Consider the following 27,880-nt stretch of genomic DNA (forward strand, 5'->3'; position numbering starts at 1 on the left):
ACACATCAAAGACTCGGCCCATTTCATAAACAGATTGCGACACTTGCGAGTACAACCGGGGGATATACTTGTTAGTTTTGACGTCGTCTCGCTGTTCACTATGGTACCAATCAAGGATACTCTTGAACATATTCAACATCTCTTTGCAGAGGAGACAATAGTTTTATTTGAACATGTACTTACGACGACATTTTTCCAATGGAAACATGAATTTTATGAACAGAAAGACGGTGTTGCCATAGGAAGCCCACTTAGCCCTGTTATTGCTAATTTTTATATGGAGTTCTTTGAAGAGGAAGCCCTGCAGACTGCTGTAAATAAACCCAGCTGTTGGTTCCGCTTTGTTGATGACACTTTTGTAATATGGGGACATGGAGAGGAGGCACTTGACGGTTTTCTTACACATCTGAACAGTATTCATCCTCGTATACAATTCACTGTGGAGAAGGAAAAGGATGGAGAATTAGCTTTCCTGGACGTGCTGGTGAAGAGGAAGAATGATGGATCTCTAGGGCATCAAGTATACCGAAAACCAACACACACAGACCGATATTTAAACAAAAATTCGAATCACCATCCTGGGCAGAAGCGCGCCATGATGAAGACTTTGGTGGATCGCGCCCTTCGTGTCTGTGAACCAGAGTACATCGAGAAGGAACTACGGCATCTTGATCTAGCCTTACAAACCAATGGCTACACGGTACAAGAGGTCAGGAGAGCACTCCACCCCAGAAGACAGCCAGCGAATAGTAAGCGAGAAGAACCCAGGAAGAAAGGTATCGCTCATTTGCCGTATATACGGGACGTCACGGATCGTATTGGAAGGCTCCTTGAACGTCACGAAGTTAAAACCATTTTTCAGCCGACCCAACAGCTACGGAACATGTTACGTTCTGCCAAAGATCCACGTGACCCTTTAACATCTACTGGGGTCTATAGGATACCTTGCAGCTGTGGAGCTGTTTATATTGGCACGACTGGCAGAAGTGTCAATACTCGCCTGACGGAGCACAAAAGGAATTGTCGCTTGGGACAATACGACAAATCAGCAGTAGCGGAGCATGCACTGCTTGACGGAAATCATGAGATCCGTTACGAGGATACTGACATACTGGCCACAACATCCCAATTTCACGCCCGTCTCTACAGGGAAGCAATCGAAATACATAAACATCCAGATAACTTTAATAGAAAGGAGGAAGGACTGAAACTCAGCAAGGCCTGGTACACCCCTTTATATAACGTACGGCCGAAGTTTACTAAGATCAGGGACATTACAGTCAACCAACCAGAGGATCCATTGCTCGGCACGACCCAATCGGAGGTCGTGCACTCTGAGATCCAATCAGACGACAGACTTCTCGGAGCGACCCAGTCAGAATCCATGCCCGGCGCGAACCAATCAGAGGTCGTGTGTTCAGATAGCCAACCAAACGTCAAGCTGCTCGGCGCGACCCAATCGAAGGTCGTGCTTTCAGATAGTCAATCAGATGTCGGTTTGCACAGCGCGAACCAATTGGAGGCCACACACTTACATATAAATACAGCTGCTTCCCAAACAACTTTTGCAGTCGCCAGCGGGATACAGGAGAGTGTATCTACACGACGCCACAGAAGATGACTACCGCAGCAGTAGTCGAAACGTCTGGGAGAAGCGAGAGGAGTGGACCACGGCACAACAGCCCGGAAGAATTTTATTATATTATATTAATGTTGTGCAGGAAACTAACAACTCATATAAAGACAATTAATCCAATCATAGATCAAGAGGCCATCTTCTTGTCAGTGGATGACTGCACAATACTCCAATACTAGCGGACTGGAAACATTAGAAATTCTGTATCACATCACAAATATAATTATGATGGCAGAACACCTTGGACCACTTCATCCTGGCACTCAACACTCTGAGAGACAAGTTTAGGATCTCTTCAGAAAGGGGAATAGAAAGAAGCCACACTCATACACATCTCAGGTGTTACATCGTGTCATACTAATTTATGTTTCGCCCATTGCATATGCATCACCAGCCGTGATCTCACGCCTGGGGGAATAAAAATCAGGATCCTGATTACTCTATGCAAAGTGTTACATAGAGGAATAATTAATGAGAAATACACAAATGGTGCCTTTAACCCTGACATACCCATTCCTTAAAACTAGAACAGACTATGCTGGCCCAAATCTAATAAAAAAATTGTGTGAAATCGAACAAGACCAGACTGCTAGCTAATAAGGCTCTCTACTTAGACATGATACCCGATCTCACCACAACAACATTTCTCTCCGCACTTTATCAACTTAGTTCTCATAGATGTCAACCCCTAAACATTTACAGCAATAATGGCACAAACTTCAATGGCGCAGCTACAGAAATCAAGGCCTTCCTGCAAAATAACCCTCAGAAAACCAACTCTTTGCACAACTGCAGGCATGGGACTGATGTGGCATTTCATCCCTCCTGCAACACTACACTTTGGTGGAATCTAGGAAGTAGCTGTCATGAGTCTGATTTAACGCCCCAGACAAGTGATGGATTCTTATCGCTTAACCAACAAAGAATGTACCATTCTTGAAACACATACATCCTCTCACCAAAGCTAAATGATGAACCTTTTGACACTTCTTACCTAACTACAACCAATTTCCTTATAAGAGAGCCAATTACTACACTCTCTGGTCATGATTATACTTCCTCTCTCATCACAACCTTGCCCACATGGCTATATTTTCAGCAGCTAACCCAGAACTCCTGGATCAGATGGTGAAATGAATATCTCAATAAATGGGCAATGAAATACCCCATAGCAACATAGTCATAGTAAAAGAAGATGACACGCATGCTATGAAGTGGACGATGATAGTGATCAAATGAGCATGCTGGTAATGATGAATTATTCATGTAACGAATGTTCAGGTGAGTAATGGTGAACTTACAAGGTCTATTCACAAACACTATCCCTTACGATGTATGAAACAGAAAGGCAAGATAACTCTTTAACGGCTTATTTATTCATTGCATGTTTAAGTAATATTGTTCCGAGATTATCTGTGGAACGCAGAGAGGTGAAAGAAGGTATCAGCATTAAAGGATCTATCTACGATATCAAAGATTAATTTAAACTTTAAAACAAAGGTTATATTTCTTTTCAGATCTCAAATTTAACAAAATTCTTCACTAGGTCAAGGAACAAAATATCAGGTACAAAATAGCAAACAAGAATAGAAATTAAAGGGTTGGAAATTACAAGTTTTGAGCTTCCAGCTCCAATTTACAAGTTTACAACGTCACAAATGTTGCGTTTGGTTAGATAACGAGAGATATCTCCCAAGACACAGTTCCAGAGCACCTTGCTCCAAACGTTACACATACGGCCTTCCAAAGGCCCGACTGAAAATTGCACCAATATCAGACAAGAGTTTACATGCTCTTTAAATTCAACCAAGGATGCTGTGCTCCCAATTCATTACAGCCTACTCAAGGAAACATTACACAAAACTATACAATTTCTGGCATCTCTAGGCACAACCTACAATTCCTTTACACAGCGGTATCTAGTACCCATACTTCTGGACCTTCATGGAAAAGAACAACAGGTTATATTACTGGTCCAAACTCAAAATGTATGCAGTCGTAAACTTGCACTCCTTGAAAACCAACTTTTGAAACACTGCTTGGGCTTGTGGGCCGATGATGCAGAGGCTAATTCTACACAACTGAGGTGACTCGAAAGAGAAGTTAACGAGTGATTTAAAGAAGAAAAAGGTTACAAAATCATAGTCACCTCAAGATAAACTGAAGGGGAATTTGAGTGGGTAACGCACTCTCTATCCCCCATTTACAATTTAAGTCTGTATGAAATTTTACATTAGCAGAATGAAAGCTTACATTTTTGAAAACAGATGGTTACATAGTTAAATATTAGAAGCTTCCCCTCCTGTGAGTTTAAGGAGATAGCTACAGATATAGAAAACTGATGGCCATTATCTGGGCTGACGTTCTGCCTCCCAAAGAATTAGGCCTCCTGTCTTAACACACACTCAGAAATTTGACGAGAATAAGACAAGGTAACTAGAAAAAGTCGCGGCTTTTATACCCGACGGGAGGGTTCGAGAAGGCTCTGGGCAAAATCTGACCACACCCTCTCATTTTAATTGATACTCAAAAAGTTACAAGAAGCTTATGATTGGCTGAAAAATAAATACAGAAAATTTGTGATTGGCCAGACTTCAAAGCTGGCGAGATGAGAAGGAAGTGTTGCGAAACATTGAAGTATCAAAATAAATGAAAGTAAATTTAGTTGAAAAAACTTATAAACCCAAAACTTTAAATCAGTGATTATTCCACCTTGCACCAGAGTGCATGACCGTAGCTTTTTGTGGGGACATCTATGGAGAAAAATTCAAACTTTTTGATGTACACCAAAACAAAACAAAGAAATCCAGTCAGTTTAGGAAACGTTAAAATAACATACTCAGATATTAAGTAGTGACATCTGCTGATCAATGTCCCAACTTTATGCATTAGTGGTTTCAAGTTTTGTTCGATAGATAGTGTTCCCTAAGGCGCTTCTTTTCAATGTGCGGGGTTGAGGTGCACCTCCCGGTACAAATATTATAAGTCACATTGGACTAGTACCATCACAGACCACATTAGGGAGAAAAAGAATATTTTTCACTTGCCAAGAGATGGCTACAATGTGTGTAGTATACAGGCGAACAATCACAGTAAACAAGCATACCACCTGCAACTTGTATCAATAAATTACTGTATTATTTAGAAAACAATAATTAATATAATCAATAAGATAACAAAGGTGTTTCATTTGGAAACGACTAGTAAAATATTCTGTAACAGTAACAAAAGAATGTACCTTCAGCTAATTTGTGTTCAAAACTAATTAACGAATTCAAAAGTATTAGTAGGAATGATACCAGCTACCAAATGACATAGAGTTCTTTGGAATAATCCTAACTGCTGCACAATTCATAACGCAAGATCGTGGAACAACTTGAAGGAAAAGTGAAAACTAGATATGTAAACAGTCAATCTCATAAAAAAGTATATTATCGGTAGGACTATCAATCATGCGCACTAAAAAGATGGATCTAACCCCGGTATCTGTTTAGCTATTTTCTGCCCATTTCCATTATATGACGATGGATTATCAAATTATATACATTACCTCAAGAGAGTCTTCCTGCGATGACTCTGGCTCGGTTAACTCTGATTTAACTTCTTCTTTCAGAGCTATCACTTCTGATACATGTTCAAAATTTTCCTGTGGAAAATAACAAAATATTAGGTATGCTCATAACACACATCTACAAATACAGTCACCAACAAATGAGCATCTTAATTCATCAATTTCCAGTATTACAGTTACTTTCAGAATTTCACTAATGTTTAAGGAAGATTTCTAACAGCAGAGGATTGTTATAACCAAAGGCTGTACTGAGAATGGTGTTACTATTCTTGCTCACTCCTTATGTCAGAGAAAGGATGAGACTGAGAACAAAATATAAAATGCCAAACGTTTTCTAACCATACCAGAAGATATAATACCAGAGATGGAATGGGGGCTATCTCACACAGAATTTGGAAGGACGCAGCCACAGGCACAAACACTAAATTGTATGAAATATTTTCATATGTTCAATCATATCAATCAAATGATAAAAGTTGTCTGAAACAATTAGAAGCGTTATATTTCTAAATGATTTTTTGTTCTCAGCATAGAGTTTGTTTATAGACAGATTCAAATTACTTGAAATAATGGAATCACATTCTCTACTATGGTTTTGCTGAGATCACAGGGGCTACATAAAACATTAATACAGTTCTGTTTGAAACAGCATATTTCAATGCTTCCAAGTGTAAAATAAAAAACATAAACATGAAAGAAGCAGACTTATCACAGTCATATAACAGTGAAAGATGTGATGTAACCCAAAGTCAAAGCAGCTGGAAATGAAATATTGCACTACTATAAGCATGTTATCTAGTGTTCTGTGAGGAGCTGAGGGGGTGAGGACACCGTCAGTGGAGAATCAGCAGTGTTGGAGTTAATATCTGCAGTTTCAGAAGATCTTTTATGATCTACTACAAGACATTTAAATTTCACTCTTAGATTCGTAAAACCGTGTCAGCATTACAGGGGGGGGGACTGTGATTAAAAGGTTATGTTCTCATGTTACTTTAAGTAACTAATAAAAGTGAATTAAAGTAACAAGTTCTAGAATATGCCAACTTAACACATTCAATACAGAAGAGAAGAGTAGCTGAACTGAGGAATGGATGAAAAGGATGCACAAAAAGGACAAGTAAATAATGACAAAGAGGAAAGAAAAAATCTGTTTAATGTGCCTTAAGTCCTTAAAGTGTCAGAGCCCACTAAGAAGGGGCATATAAAAGAAATCATTCTCAGAAATCATACATTCTAGAGCCCTTAGATATGGTTCTCTATATAACATAGAATCTGACCTGTATTTGAGGAATAGAATGAACTAATCACTATTCTGTCTTTCTAGAAGAATTCAACATCTGAGCAAAATAATTATTTTGAGAGAACGTACATTCAGATTTTGAGCTATTTCATCCCTCGTATGTCATAGGCAAATCTGCTCATTCCTTAAAACACATAATATCTTCCAGCACATTGTGGATGTGAGGGTAACCCAGAATAATCACACCTGTGTTGACATTTCGTTTAGCAGACTGGTGTATCCAGGCTCAAAAACACTAATGAAAGATTTGTGATTTAACTTCTTCTACACTAATTATGGTAGGAGTAATAATTTTTAACATGTGGTGCTAATACTGGTGCAGTAGTGTAGGAGGATATTAGTTTTTTAAAGTACAATTGGCCAACCATCCTCTATTTTAATCAGAGGGGAAAAACAAAAAAGTGCAACCCCTCAACCAAAGTAATTTCAATACTGACAGTAAAAAGTACAGACTAATCCAAGCCCAACCTTAAGTTCCTAAGAGTTGGCAGCTTTGTGTAGTGCGTTGTGGTGTATTCCCAGCCAAGTAAGCAAAACAAAGTTGTATTACGCATAGATGCTCATTCAGCAATTGGTGACTGCTGGTGTTAATACTGAGGAAGCACATAGAAAATAATGCTCCTGCCAAACTTATTCAGCTATTAGGGGTTAATTTCTGACCTCTATAAAGTTATCTGGAATGAGACTTACAAGTGATGCAGTTGTTTTTCCTTCAAGCCAGGCTGGTTCCTCTTTGATCTTTGCTTCCAGGTCCATTTTGCACTGCAAACTGAAGTAGTTAGAAGGTACTGGTATGGTTGATTACTTCCACTGACCTTACACTGAAACATAAGCCAGAAAAATATATTACCTTATTGATGTCATTGATACTTATGGTGTCTGTCAACAAACTAAGCAACAATCGTGTCATTTTATATGACCATCAATATTATGATCATACCAAAAAACCCGAAATTTTACATGACAGTTGATATTATGATCATACCTATAGGACCTCCAGTTTTCTATGACTGATACTTCAATCAAAGCTAAGGACCTGCAGTTTTATATGATTTCTAAAACAGTGATCACTTCCACAGGAAATATAATTTAACTTATCTGTCGATATCAAGATCATAGTCAAAGGACCCCTGGTATTACATGGCCGAGCTTGATAGCTGCAGTCGCTTAAGTGCAGACAGTATCCAGTATTAGGGAGATAGTGGGTTCCAACCCGACTGTCGGCAGTCCTGAAGATGGTTTTCCGTGGTTTAACATTTTCACACCAGGCAAATGCTGGGGCTGTACCTTTATTAAGGCCATGGCCGCTTCCTTCCCACTCCCAGCCCTTTTCTGTCCCATCGTCGCCATAAGACATATCTGTGTCGGTGCAACGTAAAGCCAATAGCAAAAAAAAAAAGTATTACATGACACCTTATATCGTATTAATAGCTATCTAACATATAGTTTTATATGCAACTGAAACTGCAACAAGATGACCTTCCTTGAAAATTCAGTGACTGTACGGTTTGCATATCACTCTGATCACCCGGGTCCATATACTGGAATCTTCCTACCATTTTTATCCTTTGCAATCGGCTTCAAAACTAACTGAACAAGTTCACAGTTCTTTGAGATGTGTTCTATCAAAATTTTCCTTCCCAGGATCAAATTCTCTCAAACCATTTTCCTCTCATTAAGCTTATTCAGTATCTCTTTATTTGAGACATGTTCTATCAAAATGATCTTCAAGAACTTCTGATAACATGGCATTTAAAAGGCTTCAAACTCTGTTTTTCTTGGCACCAGTTATTATCTGTGTTTCACTTACATATGGTGTCATACTCCTTACTCAGTGTACACATAATTTTAAAAGTTTTTAATCTGTTCAACCTAAAGAACGTGATGAAGAACAGATGGGAATTTAGGCTGGATTCAGTGATGATATTTATCGATATTGAGAAGGCATATGTCAGTGTACCATCGCAAGTGGTCTCGGATGCATTGATAAAAAAGAAGGCAGGGAGAGGTGAAGAACATATTATAAAAGCCATGAACGAAAAGTGAGTAAGTAGTATGAATACTAAGATAGGACAAACAAACTGGTTCAAAGTAGAAACAGAACTTCAAAATGGATGTTTTATCCCCTCCAATCTTAATTACAATCATTGATGAAATCCATAAGAGTATACAACAAAAAAATGGGAACCAAGGAGGCAAAGGCCTCACTCTTTGCAGATAAGACAGTAATATGTGGAGAAGATGAAATGGAAAGACAAGAACAAGATAATGTAAGGAATCAGGAGATGGAGGAATATGGAATGAAAATAAGCGTGGAAAAGAGTAGTGGTGACGAAAGTTAATAGAGAAGGAATTGGGAATATTGAAGTAAATGGAAGACCATTAGAAGTTGTGAAAAGCTTCAAGTATTCGGGGAGAATAATTGAAGAGGATAGGAAAATAAATTAAGAAACTGGATAGAGACTTGAACAAGCCAGAGAGTTTTACCAATGTGTGAGATGTATAGTCTGTAACTGGGACATCCAATGGAATGCAAGAAAATTTTGCACCCAATGTATTACACACCATGGACAAGAAAACTACATGATCAGTGCAGAATGCAAGAGGCCAAGATAAAATTCTTTAGAGAAATAACAGGGAGGGCATAAAGGGATAAAGTCAGAAACATAGAAATGAGGGAGTGAATTGGATTCCCTGAAATCAAAGGCAAGATAGAGACACACAAGCTGAAATGGTATGGACACATGATGAGAATGGAAGAGGATAGAGTTCCACAGTAAGTATTTACAGAGAAAGTCATAGGAGAATGACATTGGAGAATGCCCAGAAAGGAGTGAATGGATACGGTAAGGAGAGTACAGAGAAGAGTGGATTAAAATTAGAAAAAATATTTGAGGAAGGAAAGGAGTGGTGCAGAGAGAAAAACTGAGGAGGTTCTTGATTCACATTTCTACCCAGAAGACTGGAAATGGAAAATGAAAAAAATTCTGTTGAAATGAAGACAAAAGTTTATACAATACTGCTATCAGCTCATTTCATCGAACAATGCCAGCAAACTTTACTTAAGTGCCTTTTCTTTATTTTTCTATGCATGTCATGTCTAATGACACAACCAAGTGGTGTTTAACAGAGAGCCCCTTGTAGGGAGTTCCATGTCAAACGAGTGGTTTAAATGTTAAGCAGTTTTTATTGTTTCGCAGGTGGTTCGAAAATTGTCTATGCTGAATACACACAATATTAAACAGAAGGAAGGATCCACCTTTCAATACTCCGTTTTAAGTTGAACCAAATAGAGGTTACAACTTGTTCGTTTGGGACTGGTTTCAACACATTTGAAGTGTCATCATCAGCCAATTGGCAAAGCAGTGAAAAAATTAAGTCATAAATGTCTAAAAACAACTAACACAGTGATCATAACTTAACAATGGAGTATTGAAAGGTGGATCCTTCCTTCTGTTTAATATTGTGTGTTTCTCTATTCAATACGGGAAAATCATGAAATTTTTAACTTTATATGTTGAATACCTCGAGTAGTGCCCCAGAGAATTCATTTCACCCAATTGCAGTGTTCATTAGTCACTTTGTGATATTTTACTGTAAATGTAAACATACTGCACAAACAATGAATACTACATTTTCTCCTACAGGTAATACAAGCTTCGTTTCTGTGGCTAATTTTGTAGATTCTTACACATTGCCAGGGATTACATTTCTCTATGTAAACACATATCTATTCAGGAAACTATGCTCATTTGTATTTTGTATATTTTAATGTAGGGGACAATACTGAAATGTACCGTGTTTACTTGTTCTGACTACCGTTTACAGTTTCTACAGCCAGAATTTATTCCTGAAGATTGTTCTTCCATTCCTGAAAGCAGTTTAATGTTGCACTAACAACTCCAAGGTAAAGGGTTAAGATTAGGTATGCAGTGGCATTAATTAAGGTTAATTAATGATAAAATGGGGAAACCACAGAAACGTTTTTCAGGGCTGCAGATACTAGTATTCGACCCCATGCAATCTCACCACCACTCACTCCTGAAAATCTTTTACACAGCAATAAATCAAAAAAGACAGCCGACAGTAACCTAAATCATCACAAAAAATACCAGAAATAGCTGCTGCGGGGTATTGATGTGATACAGAAGAATCTCCATAACAACACTGATATAACAAGATACAGATATCGTAAATGGAAACCTCTCAAGAATTTGAACCCTACTTCCATATCTTGCATCATACAGAGTAGGTACCGTAATGAACAACTCAACATTCACAGCCTCAGTATAAAATTGCACACAGAGGTAAATAACACAGCAAAACAATACCGGTAATTAAAATTACACAGTAAATATTGCAATTTTTTGTCTAACTACCATCCGCATTTCTTCATCTGCGATGCTCTAAAGAAAAAAAAAAAAAAATCCTCATTCCACAAAATTTAGGGTACATGATATATTGCTACTACACACAACTTGCAGGCACTTGCAACGCAAAGGCTGGGAGTTTTCTAAAATGCGAGCTACTTATATGCGTATTCATTTTTAATGCTTAATTAAAGGTAAAATTTAAGAAAATATTTAAATATTAAAAATATGTAGAATGCTGAAACTGAGAAGGATTAATATTAACTTCTAATATTCTCACTGGAGATCTATACATTTAGCAAATGTACATTATTGAACTAGAACATTACCGACAATAATGTTAGAGGTTGTGGAAGCAGTTTACAAAGACATAAACCACAATTCCTCAATGAAGAAAATCCGTAGCTTCCTTAACGGAATAAGCTGTAGAATTGGCCTTATACAACAACATACCAGCCACTTAGAAACAAAACCGGATATTTGAATGTCGTTTAATCACTTAAAACAAACTCTTGAAGAACAAATTTGATTTGTAACTGTCAGTAGAACAGGCTGAATTTAGGAAAGGACGTATTATAGTATGCACACTTTTTAGTGATAGATTTTTGTACTCGTTGGAGAAGTAAGAAGGGTTCCGTTAATACTGCCATTGAATGGAAATGAAATCTGAACTGAATCGATAATATGATCGATCGATATGAATTTTATAAACCTTAATTATTTTAAGCAAACAACTGTGTCACACACACAATATATAATACTATATAAAATTTCCCGTTGCGAAGCGTGTTACTAGCATGAATTCTATAGTTTGGCTTTGCTGTGTAAACAACAACAGTACGAGTACTTAAAGTGTACGCCAGATGTCGCAGAGCGATGATAAGCGTTTCTTAGTTTGTGTTTCAAAGGTTGCCAATACGAATCTCGAAGATAACCGAAGTCGACCACTTCAGCACTAGGGTGTAAATCTATCACTAAAAAGTGCGCAGATAGTACTTGTGACAACTACAGAGTATGAGACACTTCTTCCACTACTTGATATGTGAATGGGCTTGTTATATTACCCAGTTCCAATACTTGTAATAAATCAAACTGTAACACTCATGTATACTAAAATACACAACTGTGGGGAGAGTTGTAGTTGAACACATCCGTAATGTCTACAATTGTAGTATGAGACACTTATTGAAAAGTAGCGCTGTGAAGAGGAGGCGGACCTCCTGTTGATTGAATCGGATAATACGATTACAGCGCTCCTCCGGTTATCTCCGGTACTACCGACGGAGGCAAAGCAGTTACGGAGCTCCGGAGGTTAATCGGAGGGCCGCCTCCTATTCGCAACAGTAGCTCCGAGTGTAAGGACGTAGTAGGCTGTAATTTCAAACTTACGTCCATGAATGTAGGCGCCCTATAAAAATCGTTACCTACATACACATAAATCTATATCACCGATATTTCATACAATACCCCTTAACAAAGAACGTATAATCTGTTTATTGTCCAGGGTTGGCTTTTCCCTCGGACTTAGCGAGGGATCCCACCTCTACCGCCTCAAGGGCAGTGTCCTGGAGCTTCAGACATCGGATCGGGGGATACAACTGGGGAGAATGATCAGTACATCGCCCAGGCGGCCTCACCTGCTATACTGAACAGGGGCCTTGGTGGGGGATGGGAAGATTGGAAGGGATAGACAAGGAAGAGGGAAGGAAGCGGCCGTGGCCTTAAGTTAGGTGCCATCCCGGCATTTGCCTGGAGGAGAAGTGGGAAACCACGGAAAACCACATCCAGGATGGCTGAGGTGGGAATCGAACCCACCTCTACTCTACTCAGTTGACCTCAGTGGACCCCGTTCCAGCCCTCGTACCACTTTTCAAATTTCGTGGCAGAGCCGGGAATCGAACCCGGGCCTCCGGGGGTGGAAGCTAATCACACTAACCACTACACCACAGAGGCGGGCATAGGACGTATAGTCATTCATAATAATTAATGCATCCTCTCATTTGTTATCAAGAAAATGCAATTATATCGACATATAATACATACCCCATATACCTGTAGGTATAAACCCTGTAGATACAACAAACAATATATCTAAATAGGTTCAGTTGTTTCTCGGAAAAGTGCAGGCCCTACCTGTGCAGAGCTTACACAGTACACTTCGTTCATTATTATTATCATTATTATGGAAATATTCCCATTATATCGACGCTAGCATACAGTAGTTTCAAGTTTGAATTCGCTTTTTAATTTCTGGGCATAAAAACGCGAAAGACGTGCAGAAGTGATGGATGATTATTTACGAGCGGAGGGAGGAGTTCAAGCGGTTCAAGTCTGTAAGTGCTGCGCTGTAAAACATGACACAAATGACTCGTAAACACCGGCCTCGCGGTGTCGGTGGCAACGCGTCCGCCTGTAACCCGGCGGCCCCTGGTTCGATTTCCAGCAGGGTCAGGGATTTTTTAATTTAATTTATTAATATCCCTCGCCTGGGGAATGGGTGTTTGTGTCATCCTTAACGTTCCGTTCCTCATATTCAATACTGTACACTACCGCCATTTACATAATACACGCAGGTTTCCTCACATATGGTGCAAGTAGACGCAAAAGATCTTCAAAGGTCGACGCCCCGAACATATAGCATTAAAAAGTTAAATAAGGAGTGCAGTTTCGCGCAATAATAGCGACAAGTTATACATTTCTGTGAAAATGCTCGTTAATTCCTGTCGTATGAAGTTCACACAACGCGCTTGTCATTCAAGGTTTTTTTTTTTTTTTTTTTTTTTTTTGCTAGATGTTTTACGTCGCACCGACACAGATAGGTCTTATGGCGACGACGGGACAGGGAAGGGCTAGGAGTGGGAAGGAAGCGGCCGTGGCCTTAATTTAGGTACAGCCTCAGCATTTCCCTGGTGTGAAAATAGGAAACCACGGAAAACCATTTTCAGGGCTGCCGACAGTGGGGTTCGAACCTACTATCTCCCGAATACTGGACACTGGCAGCACTTAAGCGACTGCAGCTGTCGAGTTCGGTCATTCAATGTTTGTACGTAAGAATGCTATCTGTAATATCGTCCAATAATAAGGGTACCGGTATAAACTGAGGGGCCTATTTTCTCACGATAATATTGACAAGTTATAAATTCCTGTGAAAATGCTCGTTCATTTCTCCCGTACCAAGTTCACACTACGCGCTTGTAATTCAATCGGAGGTTCTGTTACATAATTATTTTGTTTGTACGTAAGAATGCTATCTGTAATAACGCCAAATAACTTAAGCATTAACGGAGGGGCGTAGTTTCTCACATTAACAGCGACAAGTTATAAATCCCTGTACAAATGCTCGTTCATTTATCCCGTACCAAGTTTAAACAACGCGCTTGTAATTCAATCGGAGGTTCTCCGGAGGCACCGATTGAAAGCGCCTGGAGCCTCCGCTCCGTAAACAACCGCTCCGTTAACAGCGCTACTGAAAAGGGCACCGGCGGTACTAAGTGCAATGTGTTTAAGAACCTTGTGTCCCGCTATGTCTGGCTCAAAGAGGATATATAAGTGAGAAGGAACCTCTCCGGGTGAAAGAAAGAGAATACGAAAGCAGGTCCGTAAGTCTAAACGTATGTGGACAGCCATGGAAGGAGGGTCAACTGCCTGAACTTTACGATCCAATTCTTCGTACACTAACGGAAATAAAATCGTACGGTTTTAATACATATATACATGCATTATCATTATAGTCCGTTATGCCATTCAGCGTTCAGTCTGCAAGCCTCTGTGAACTTACCAAAACGGCACGTCGGAACAATCCTCTATTTGCAACCAGTGCCGTGGCCTCATTTAGTTCTATACCTCTTATCATTAAATCGTTAGAAACTGAATCAAACCATTGTCATCTTGGTCTCCCTCTACTCCTCTTACCCACCATAATAGAGACTATTATTTTTCTAGGTAACCTATCCTCCTCCATTCGTCGCACATGTCCCCACCACCGAAGACGGTTTACGCGTGCAGCTTCATCCTTCGAGTTCATTCCTAATTTAGCCTTTATCTGCTAGCTCCGTGTAGGCCTACTCTCCTGCTATTGTTCCCACCTGTTTTAAAGCAACAATTCTCGCTACTTTCATGCCTGTTACTTCAAACGTATGAATAATATATCCCGAGTCCACCCAGCTTTCTTTCTCGTAAAGCAAAGATGGTCTGGAAACACACCGATGTAAATATAGTTTCGTCCGGGAGATGACTTCCTTCTTACAGAACAATGTTGATCGCAACTGCCAACTCACTACAGTGGCTTCACTAGACCTTGATTTAATCTCACTTACTATATTACCATCCTGGGGGAACAACCAACAAAAATATTTAAAATTATCTACCTGTTCCATGTTTGTATCACCAATTTGACATTCACTTCTGTTGACTTTCTAACCTACTGACATCAATTTAGTCTTGGAGAGGCTAATTGTTATTCCATACTCCCAGCACCTATTTTCAAGTTCCTGGACATTAGACTGCAGGCTTTCGGCACAATCTGCCATTAAGACGAAGTCGTCAGCAGAGGCCAGACTGCATACTAAATTTCCACCCGCCTGAATCACTCCTTGCCAATTTATACCTTTCAGCAGATGATCCACGTAAACTACGAAGAGCAAATGTGAAAGATTACAGCCCTGCCTAACCCCTGTAAGTATCCTGAACCAAGAACCCGTTCTACCATCAATTCTTACTGGAGCCCAATTGTCATCACGAATGCCTTTCATTGATTTTAATAATCTACCCTTAATTTCATCCCCTGTATTGTGTCCATCATTTCATTCGGTACCCTGTCATGTGCTTTCTCTAGATCTACTAACCCAAAACACAGCTGTCTATTCATTTCCTAACATTTTACATTCACCTGGTGCGTACTGAACATCGGGTCTTGACAGACCCTCCGTGCTCTGTAACCGCACTGGATCTCATGCAACTTCCTCTCTGATCGCACCTTCTCTTCCGAGATGCCGGTGAATACTTTGCTTGGTATAGTAATCATACAGGGAACGGATTTATATGTACTAATATTTATTGAAATATGTACATACAGTATATATTTAGTTATTTTTATTCAAATATTGAATTATATAAGGACTTAAAATTGCACATATAACATTCATTTCTATTTTATCAAAGTCAAAGGAGCTAAACAAAGTAGATCTATATGCAACATTATATTGCACTTCTCATTTTAATATATTTGAAGAACACACAATATTTTATTCTCTGTTACCAAAAGAATGGATTACAAAATGTTCTTTTAAGTGCTGCAAAGTGAATCTCCATCTATTATCTGTAAGGACAGTTTTATATTGACTGAAACTGCGTTCAACATCGGAAGACGTAATGGGGGCATAATTCAACTTCACAATACCTACTGGCGTTAAATCCAGTGTTAATTTTACAGTTAAATCTCCACATAGCATTGCAGCAACCATTGTCCGGGGTTATTTGAAAGCACAGTTTGCTTCATTTGCAGGATTTAGTTGTTCCACAGTTTTATTCACAATTTCACAACTTTCAGAAAGTGGGAGATGCGAGTTTTGGAGCCTTTTCAGTGTTTGTTTGATGCATATAAAATTATGCTGAATGTAACATAAGTCATTTTTCACATATATGTCGCAAACAACTGTTTTCGCGGCTTCAATTGAGGCTGCATCTTCAGAGTCCATGGTATGCAGAACGTTCTTAATACAGCCTATATATATTCAACATAATATTCAATCGCTTGCAGCCACGTACCCCACCTAGTTAGAATCGGCTTAGGCGGCACTGGAATCTCTGGGTACATTTCTTTCAAAAGATGAACTCTTCTGTGGGCTTCGAGAAAAACTGTTTTCACTGAGGAAATCAATAAATTTACCTTGGGGTAACTGCCTTTTACCACTTCAGCCACACGATGAAAGGCATGTGCTACACATTTAAATGAGTCATCTTAGGATATACAGCACATAATGCTTCTCCGGCGTTCATCATATAAGGTGCAGACTCGCTAATAAAAAGTAACACTTTATTATACTTAACGCCCTGTGGCCAGAGGTTACTCATAGCCTCACTGAACAGTTTTGCTATAGTTTTGTTATCGCACTTTTCTAGAACATCACAGTGTAAGAGAATCCGGTTACAATAATCTTCGCTTAACAAGCCAATGATTACGTTGCCAATTAGCCTGCCTTCTTTGTCTGTTGTTTCATCAATGGAAACCGAAATTGGACCGTCTTTAATCTCTTGCCTTATCTTCCGAACAGTTTCATCGTATATGGCTGAACAGTACGTTTTTCTGAACGTTGACTCATCCGGGATGGATCGTTTGGTTTATTTCTTGAGGAATTCCCTGAAGCGCTGATTATAAGAGAGGTATGTCAGCAGAGATGAGAGCACGGCAGAGATCGGTGTTGAACTCGAACGTTACACTGGAAGTTGCTGGTTGTGTCAGAAACAACTGTCTCTGCTTGGAATCTCCTTGTTTGTTAGCCTGGTGTTTATTGGTTGAAACGTGCTGTTGCACTAGGAACATTTGAGTAGATGTCACTGCACAATGACACAAATTACAAAATAATATCTTACTGTCAGTTGATAAACCATCTTCTTTAAATTCTGATACGTAACTTTTCTATTTTAAACTGGTTGACTGAGCTACTTTAGGCATATTGTAACAATGTTATGTCTTTCATGAATATCAATATACAACTGCACGCACTGAACGTATTAGAACACTATGATCCGTCTCACTGCTAATTCAAACTGTGAAGACTGGTAGTGAACTAGATGGAGTTATGAAGCAATCAAAGGGAATGCCCGAATTACGAACTAATCCGGAAACAACTAGCACATCGTCGATGAATGAGATTTCCCTAATTACGACTTTTTTTGCTAGGTGCTTTACGTCGCACCGACACAGATAGGTCTTATGGCGACGATGGGACAGGAAAGGCCTAGGAGTTGGAAGGAAGCGGCCGTGGCCTTAATTAAGGTACAGCCCCAGCATTTGCCTGGTGTGAAAATGGGAAACCACGGAAAACCATTTTCAGGGCTGCCGATAGTGGGATTCGAACCTACTATCTCCCGGGTGCGAGTTCACAGCCGCGCGCCTCTACGCGCACGGCCAACTCGCCCGGTCCTAGTTACGAAATGATGGCACAGACACAGTCGATATTATGTAATGCAGCTTATCAGTGCTGTAAGTGTGATCCAGACCTCTCTCTTTCTTCGCACCGCTTATCAGCTTATTTTATTAGTCCAGACCTGGGCAGGCGTGATAATGACCTGCACACCACTTAAAATATTAATTTTTCGAATATTGATTTTTAATTTATTTCTTCATTATTGAGATGACTGCTAATTTAATATGATTCAATACTTTTTAACCGAAATATGGACTATATTGATTTTAATGACGAAGAATATAGAACATATGTACTAAACTCAAAAATATGGAAAAATATGGAAAATAAATACTCCATTTTTCCACTCCACGCGTCATGATTCGTAAAGATAATGAAAAATATAGCGTAATTAATTTTATCTGCCTAAAGAGATATGCAATTACATATAAATCCGTTCCATGCGTAATCAGTGAGATACCTTGATAGTTGTTGGAATCCTTCCTGTTCCATTGCTTATAGATAGGTGCAATTACTGCTTTTGTCCAATCTTAAGGTACCTTACCAACACTCCATTCTAATCCTACTACTCTACAAAGCCATATTATTCCTGCCTTCCCAGTATACTTCACCATTTTGGGTCTAATTTCATTTATTCCTGCTGCTTTATGACAACGGAGTTTATTTACCATCCTTTCCACTTCATCAAGCGTAATTTCACCAACAAAACTTTCTTCCTGCCCATTAGCTAGGTTGTTCGCGACGCCACCAGGAAGATTTCCTTTTACATTGAGAAGATGTTCAAAATATTCCCTCCAACTCTCCAGTAATTCCCTGGGATCTATTATGAGTTCACCTGAATTACCCAAAACACTGCTCATTTCCTTTTTCCTTTACTTCCTAAGATTCTTTATTACTGTCCGGAAAGGTTTCGCTGCTGCTTGACATAGTCTTTCCCGGTTATTACCAAAATTTTCCCACGACTTCTTTTCGGATTCAACAACTACTTGTGTCGCTCTGTTTCATTCATTTACGTACAATTCCTTGTCTGCATTAGCCCTTGTATGGAGCCATTTCTGATAAGCCTTCTTTTTACGTTTACAAGCTACCGTCACTTCATCAATCCACCAAGGTGTTCGCTTTTCCCCGCCTTTACACATACGCGTTCCTAGGCATTCCCTTACTGTTCCTGCTACAGCATCCCTGTATGCCACCTATTCTCTTTCTATATCCTGAACCTGCTTACTGTCCACTGTTCGAAGCTTCTTACTAATCATATCCATGTACTTCTGTCTAATCTCCTCGTTCTGGAGATTTTCTACTCTTGTTCGTTTGCAGATAGATTTCATTTTCTGTATTCTAGGCTTAGAGATACTTAGTTCACTACAGATCGGATAGTGGTCTGTATCACCGAAAAATCCCCGTAAAACTCACACTTTCCTACCAGACTTCCAGAATTTAAAATCGGTTAAGATATAGTATATTTTATGGATCTGTTACCCTTAGCTCCCCACCTGAATAGCCTTATGCTTGAAGAATATATTCGTAACAGCTAAACAGAAACTAGCATAGAAGTTCAACAAACGTTTCCCGTTCCCATTAGCTTCCATGTATTCCCCACATTTACCAATTACCCTTTCGAATACTTCAGTTCTGTTTCCAACTCTCGCACTGATATCGCCCATCCTTCATCGGCTAACGTATGCGGCTGTTGGCCGCAAAATGTGAAACCAACTCGCCGTTTCGTCTCGGCGCATCACAGTGTAATCGAAGGAGCCAGTATTCCTAAGTTACACCCTTCCCCATTAGGCGGCACGGCTTCCAAGGAGGCGCCCTGTGTGTCTTCTAAGTTCATAGGTGACAGATCGGCGGCTGTCTGCTCAGCTCTTGGTCACAATGTAAGTGTATGTTATTATTATTTTGTTTTGTGGATTGCTTTGTAAATAGGTGTTTTCAACGACATTAACCATAAAATTATTACTGTCTAATACAAATAAGTACATATTATAAAACTTTTGTCATAATATAAAATATACGCATCCTTACTTAGAAACTTGACCAGCTACTACTACTTCTGTAGCTAACCGCTCGCTGAGCACCTTCTGAAGAATAGCATTACATTCCTTGGGATTCTGCGTGAAGTCTTTGCAGTGTGATTTTCGAAAGTTCCAGAAATTACTTAGTGCCTTTACTTTCGTTTGTACGAGCGTCAATCAATCAATCAATCAATCAATCAATCAATCAATCAATCAATCAATCAATCAATCAATCAATCAATCAATCAATCAATCAATCAATCAATCAATTAATCAATCAATCAATCAATCAATCAATCAATCAATCAATCAATCAATCAATCAATAAATAAATAAATAAATAAATCAATCAATCAATCATTAAACCAATCAGTCAATCAATCAATACTGATCTGCATTTACAACAGTCGGCCACGTGGCAAATTCTCTATCTGTTTTTCTCCTAGCTTTTTCTCAAATGACTATTAAGAAATTGGAAATTTATTGAACGTTTTCCTTAGTAAGTTATTCGAATCCCTAACTCCACATCCTATGAACGAACATTTGCCCCAATTTTTCCTCTTGAATTCCAGCCTTATCTTCGTATTTTAATCTTTCCTACTTTTAAAGAAACCACACAAACTTATTCGTATACTGATGTCATTCCACGCTATCTCTCCACTGACAGCTCGGAACATACCACTTAGTCGAGCAGCTCGTCTCCTTTATTCCAATTCTTCCCAGCCCAAACTTTGCAACATTTTTGTAACGCTATTCTTTTGTCACATATCACCCAGAACATATCAAACTGCTTTCTTTTCGATTTTCTCAGTTTCTTTCTCTCATCAATTACCTGTAAGAGAGATTATTCGTCATATTATCAGTTTACAGGCTGGTTATGTCTTCAAGCTTATCCAGGAAACATAGAGGAGAACTAATGTGCTAAGCTATGTGAACGGAAATTAGGTCAGCTTTCAAGCTCATTTCTGAATTGAGAATAATAATGTTAATACTTCTACTAACTAAATCTATGGTTTTTATAAAGGACGAGGAACCAGAATTTCGTCCCACAAGAATTCTTTTACGTACCGGTATGTTTGCAGACATGAGACTGGCGTATTTGAACACCCTCAAATACTGCCGGGCTCGAACCCGCCAACCCGAGCTAGTCATACGTTCCCTTCTTCATCAGCTTAAATTAAATGTAAATATTTCCTGCCTTTATTTTGATTTAGGCATTAGTATAACCCTATTGTCAACGGGAGGGGGGAGCGAGAGGGAAAAGGAGAGAGATCTGGATTGTATATTTTATTGCAATTTCCATACGTTCAAGGACTTACCACGTAGGACCTATACATCCTTCCTTTGGCTTGGATGTTGTTTTATTCTTCGTCTGTCTTCAATAAGCAGTAGGGGAAAGGAGGGTCATTTTAAACATGTTTTGAACTTACAATTTGGTGTATCTCAAGCTTACCACATTAGGGAAGCCCAGGAATTCTCCAGGGGCACTAATGAGTTAAACAAAATTACCAGATTTTTTAATATATTGGCCTAAGTCACACTGATAGAGGACAGGTTGTAAGGCAAGAATGGGATAGGAAAGAGGGCTAATACTAAAATGAAAGCAAGCGGTCTTTGCCTTAATAAAGGTACAGCCACAGAATTAGCCTAAAGTGAAAACGAGGGAACCAAGGAATAAACAAATATAACTTCAGATCTACCGATTGAGGGGTTGGAATACACCACCTCCTGAAAGCAAGCTCACAGCAGTGTAATCGAACTGCTCAGCCAATTCACTCAGTTTCTTGTGACGCGCAATACCACATGGGCTTACTCTCTCCCAAATTACACAGTTTCGATTTATACCAGTTATAACTGTATATGGATCTTCAGATCTTTAATGATACAAATAAGTAAGAACGTTATGTACTGCAATAAAAGGCATTTCCCTAGCCTGTAGTCTAACTGGTGCGGGTATAATTAACCGAGTGATGATGACGGTGGTGCTTTTAGCCTGAAGAGGCCTAACATCTAGGTCATCAGTCCCTAATAGTATGAAATGAGACGAAATAGAATGACGATTTAAAATTCAAAATCGTCCACAGAGCAGAATAAAAACCTAATGATGAAGAATAAATGGGTGGATATGAATTTAAAATAATCGGTGGATCCGACCCAGAAACTATCATATACGATGGTATTACTGACCAAGGGACTACTTCTAAAGCATAATCCTGAATCGAGGATGCTTGTTTTCTAAAGGGGTCCAAAATGCTGGTCAATGGCCCGTCATAATGACACGTATCGCTGGTAAAGTAAAATCATAGTATTTGTAATGTTGCTGTACTAATAAAAAATACTGTAGGCTCATGGTGTTCCACACATTATGGTATGACTCAAAAGTATTTTACTTCGCACATGTAACGGAGACAAATGGTGTTTCTCACATTATGACGCTACTTATAGGCAACGCAAACCCATAGTGTTCCTCACCTAGGTGTACTAATCACGGGTTCCAGTATTCCCTTGGTCTTCTTCATTTAGTGGGTACTAATTACAGGCAACGCAGACCCACGGTGTCGCTGATATAGTGGTGCTAATCGCAGACAACGCCCAGACCCGTGGTGTTTCGCGCAATGGTAACAATCACGGGTACTGGAAAACCCATACAGACTCACCTTATGTTGCTACTAATCACAAACCTACTGCGTACCTAACATAGTGGTACCACTCGCAAGTAAAGGTGACCCATGGAATTCCCCGCATGATGGTATTAATCACAATTATTTTCATGGCTCTAACACTATCATCCCTGTGTCGCCCCTTATAGTCGCCTCCTATAACAGACAGAGTACATCGTGGGTGTATTCTTCATCTTCGTCCTTCACCCACACGGGGTGTATAACAAATCTATTTGGGAAGAAATACTTTTATACAGTGTCTACATCATAAAGAAGTCATGTTGCCATAGCGATAACAATATGCAATAAAATAAATGAATCCAAAGAGATAAGCATAATTTACTTTATTAAATATTAGTTTTTTTACATTTTAAGAGATACCGTATGTAATAATAATAATAATAATAATAATAATAATAATAATAATAATAATAATAATAATAATAATAATAATAATAATAATAATAATAATAACAAAAGTATGCAATACAAAATAAATGAACGGTAATTTACAACATCAAGAGCCATTCCATTGACACTGAATTACCTACAGAGCAGGGAGTGTGAATAAACAAACATAATAAACATGAGTATTTGTATTTAAAAAGGAAAGAACAAAATCATCTCCGTACAAGCAATGGGGGCCATTGGAATGGTGAAAGTTAAAGGCTTCCACTATTCATAACTTTGGCACTTGGTGGGGTAGAGTGTTAGCTCTACATTCAGCATTAACATTGGAACTTGCTCACTGACTTGAAGCTCGCTGACCGCAAGTTCTTCACGCCAAGTGACATTGATTTGTTAATGGGTACAGAACATTTCTTTTCATTATTGAAACTTGGTCCCAGAACTCGATCACCAGATTATCCTATTCCTCAAGACACTGAACTGGGATGGATTATTGCTGGACACTTCCATCAGGGGGAAGAGAATAATGTCTTACATTAATCACATGTTTCTCGAAGTCAGAGGACAGGTTAGACACGCAGCTACAGCAGTCATGGGAAATAGAAGAGATTACGTCCCCAGTCATGACAAGAGAAGAGAGAGCAACAGAAAGGCACTTTACAGTACCACTAGGGAAGCTACAGGTAGATTTATAGTTTAGTTACCCCTCAAGCACAAACCTGAGATTCTGAGAAACTCCTTCAGTCATGCCATGTCATGACTAGCACAACTAGAACTGCATTTCAGTAGGCAGCCCTCACTTAAGCACGAGTTATGTAACCTTCCTCACTAGTATGAGGCCATGTGGTATATGGCTAAGGTCAGGGAATGAAGGTGGAAACTATTATCTACCACATCATCCAGTTTCTAAGCTTAGTAGCTCAACTACAAAAACGAGGGTTGTATTTGATTAACCTGCTAAAACTTCTAACAATATTTCATTTAATGATATATTAATGGCTGGAACGACAATACAAGATGATCATTACTCCATTATTCTAAGATTTAGAGTTCATATATTTGCCTTCACTGCAGATATTGCTGAAATGTATCGGCAAGTCATGGTTCATGCAGATGATAGGAACGCTCAGCTTATTATTTGGAGTGAATCTCCTAGGGACCCACCCGGTCATTATGGACTGTCAACTGTAGCATGTGGTACAGCAGCAGCAGCCTTCCTAGCTACCAGACCACAGAAGCAACTTGCTGAAGATGAAGAATCAAGGTTTTCCCAGAGACGCACAAGTTGTTCGCAGAGATTTTTATGCTGATGACCGAGTAAGCGGCTGTGAAAATATAGAGGATGCTCTTCAGTTGCAGTCTCAAACTATTAATTTACTAGAGAGTGGAGGATTTCGCCTCTAGAAATGGTGTGCAAACCACCCAGCATTACTGGAAGCATTTAGGACAGTCGCCCAGGCGGCAGATGTTACCCAGTAAACAGAATAGAAATCTAAACGAAACCTCGCTGTAATAATACACATGAGCAGGTATATTGCATACACATATGCCGTAAGTCAATAAGAATACACAAAGGCTAGGTCTGCAAACCGCAGTATAATTCGAGACAAGACATGTTTAGGTTAGGTTTGGTTAGGATAGGTTCATAACGAAGTATTTTTCCATTTCAACTGATTCTCATTGTCAGAAACTTATCACAGGAATAAAGTTAAAATTAACACTTGCCCTAATTAATTGTGAAACTCTTGCCATAAAGTCATATCACTAAGAGTGACAACTCATCGCCTTCCTTTTTCAATAACCCGTAGCAATGTCTGAAATGATTTCTGTGAACGAGGTAACGTTGCTTTCATTTCGTAGGAGTCCTTGATGACATTTCGTGCTCGTTAGACATCCTAACTGATTTCTGTACTAAGTATTGGACGAAATAAAACCAAATTAATAAAATGCTGCGTTCACACATGCTACGTTATCAAATGCCACCTGGCATTAGCCAAACAGATTTACAATTATACCCGTAAATGTAAGACTAGTGACTGCAGTGGCTACGTAATTCAGGCAATTCACGAGATAAATCCTGACTGTATAGTGCCAATGTGGCAGACGTCGTATCGGAAAGTGGTGAGCGACACTGAATAGAAACCCAACAGTTAGAAAAGTAACTATAAATCACTATCTTTACATTACAGGGGAGAAAGAGTAAGGTTGCACCCTTAGTGTACGGGCTTACGTGCTCAGGAGTACAACAATGGCCATTTGAGTGTTGCAGCCAATGGCCAGAGATGAAAGTGAAGAAGTGAATGACAACAGGGAAACGATCCGTATTCTCTGCCTTTGAAAGCTCAAGTGGAGAAGATGTTAATGTTTCCCATCAGGTTTTTCGCGAGAAGAATGCTGTTCGCAGGTTGAAAACAGCGGAAAGGGAAAATTTTATACCACTTTAGAGCCAGAGTAATGGAACCACTTAGCGACTATCGATCAAAGTGTAAAGAGAGACTTCGTGAAGACGTACGAGAAACATTATTGAAAGAATATTGGTCTCTTGGCATCAGAGGTAAGAGAACACCACATGTTGATACTGATAAGGAGACATTTAGAATTGTGTCATGTGTTTCATATCTTAAGACAGATGTAGTATAAGTAAAAGTGCGCAGGGGAGAACACCACATGTTGATACAGAATAGGTGATCCTGATGAGGGGACATTTACTATTGTGTCATGTGTTTCATATCTTAAGACAGATGTAGTATGAGTAAAAGTGCGCAGGGGAGAACACCACATATTGATACAGAACAGGAGATCCTGATGAGGGGACATTTACAATTGTGTCATGTATTTCATATCTTAAGACAGATGTAGTATGAGTAAAAGTGCGCAGGGGAGAACACCACATGTTGATACAGAACAGGAGATCCTGATGAGGGGACATTTAGAATTGTGTCATATGTTTCATATCTTAAGACAGATGTAGTATGAGTAAAAGTGCGCAGAGGAAAACACCACATGTCGATACAGAACAGGAGATCCTGATGAGGGGACATTTAGAATTGTGTCATATGTTTCTTATCTTAAGACAGATGGGGTATGAGTAAAAGTGTGCGGAGGATGTTTTATAAACACATCGGCAGTAATGAACAAAGATGCTTCCACATCTGGCATAACGCAAGAAGAAAAGGGAGGAAAATCCACAGTTCTAGGCCTCTGGCAAGCAACTCAATGCTGAAAATATCCTAGCGATATGAGCTACGACTGTTAAGTAAATAAAATATAATAAACTATGAGAATATATTCTATATTGATTCCTAAAAACTGCAACCATTTGTTTAATCATCGTTACCCGGTCGATTAGTTTAGGAGTTTGCCTTTGTCTACCACTACGAGCGCTAGTGTGAGCCAATGCATTGTGTCACTTAAGCACCACTACGAGCGCTAATGTGAGTCTATGCAGAGTTTCACTTACGCCTTCGTCCATATGGCCCCACATGGATCCCGATCTCCCGCGACAACCGACACCCCTACGGTATACTCTACCGCTGGACCCGCCTGCCGATGGGACATAGCCTGGCCAACGCTGGGCTGTTGCTGTCCCTTGAGTTCGGTGTTCAGATGATCCCTTTTCTCGACGACTGGCTCATCCATAGCCCCGATCTCACGGACGCTCTCATGCGCGAGATCGATGTCTATCTTACCCAGATTCTGGGCATCACCCTCAACTATTCCAAGTCGGTGCTGCACCCGACTCCCATACTGAGGTATCTTGGCGTCACCATCGACATCCCCAGCCAAGAGGTGACCATGCATCATGTCACCCAGCAGCGCGCCCTCTCCCTTGTGCGCGAGCTGCACGACCTGTCCCCACATCAACTCCAACAGGCTGCCGGCTACTTTTCTTGGCTCTGCTGGGTCATGGGGTGGCCGGTATTCCCTGCTAAACACATCCTTTCAGGCGAGTTCTTCTGGGTACGAGGACTCTTCACCCCTCAGTTCTTGTCGACGCCCCGCCAGTTGTCCGGTGGCTCTCTACAGCGACGCCACCCCACAAAGCGTTGCAGCAGTCTGCCTTGCAGTGAACCAGGCCTGGGCACAGGCATTCCACCAGCCTCATCGGATCAATGTGGCCGCGGTCGTGGCAGTGCATCACTTCGTACAGGACTTTGCCCACTTGTTCTTGTGTGTACGGACAGTTCCGTGGCCCGATACACTATGTAGTCGGGGCGCGGACCTGCCCTCCATTCTAATGTATTTCTTCTTGATTTGTATGTACAAGTTCTCAATAAAGCCCATCGCGTCGGCCGATAATCCTGCTGACGCTCCCTCCCGGGAAGTGCTGTCCTCAGTACACGCGAGCCTCAATTCTATATAAGGAGGCTCTCCCCGGGAGGGACGTCAGTCGGCTGTCGGTTTGGGGCGATGGGGCGTCACCTTCCCACCGACGGGCAGCATTCGGCGCAGCCACGCGCGTCCGGGCGACGGTGGCGAGAGGCTCCGCTGGAGACCTACAATCGGGCGTCTGACCAGAGGGTACTCCCCAAACTCGCTTAGTCGGCACGTCGATTGTGGCATCAAGTTGGGACCCTCAAGTGCTTTATTAATATGAAAGAATACAGGAGGGCGGTCCGAAGACCTAGTACAAACAAATTATGCATGAGAATACCATTAACAAAAGAATAAGATCAAGGCTGCATAGGCTGTAATGAACAAAACAATACACAGAATCACTCCACAAGTCCATGACACAACTGGTGATGGCTGATGTACGGCGTGCTGGGCGG

Source organism: Anabrus simplex, chromosome X, assembly GCF_040414725.1.
Source record: "Anabrus simplex isolate iqAnaSimp1 chromosome X, ASM4041472v1, whole genome shotgun sequence".
In the NCBI taxonomy this organism is placed as follows: domain Eukaryota; kingdom Metazoa; phylum Arthropoda; class Insecta; order Orthoptera; family Tettigoniidae; genus Anabrus; species Anabrus simplex.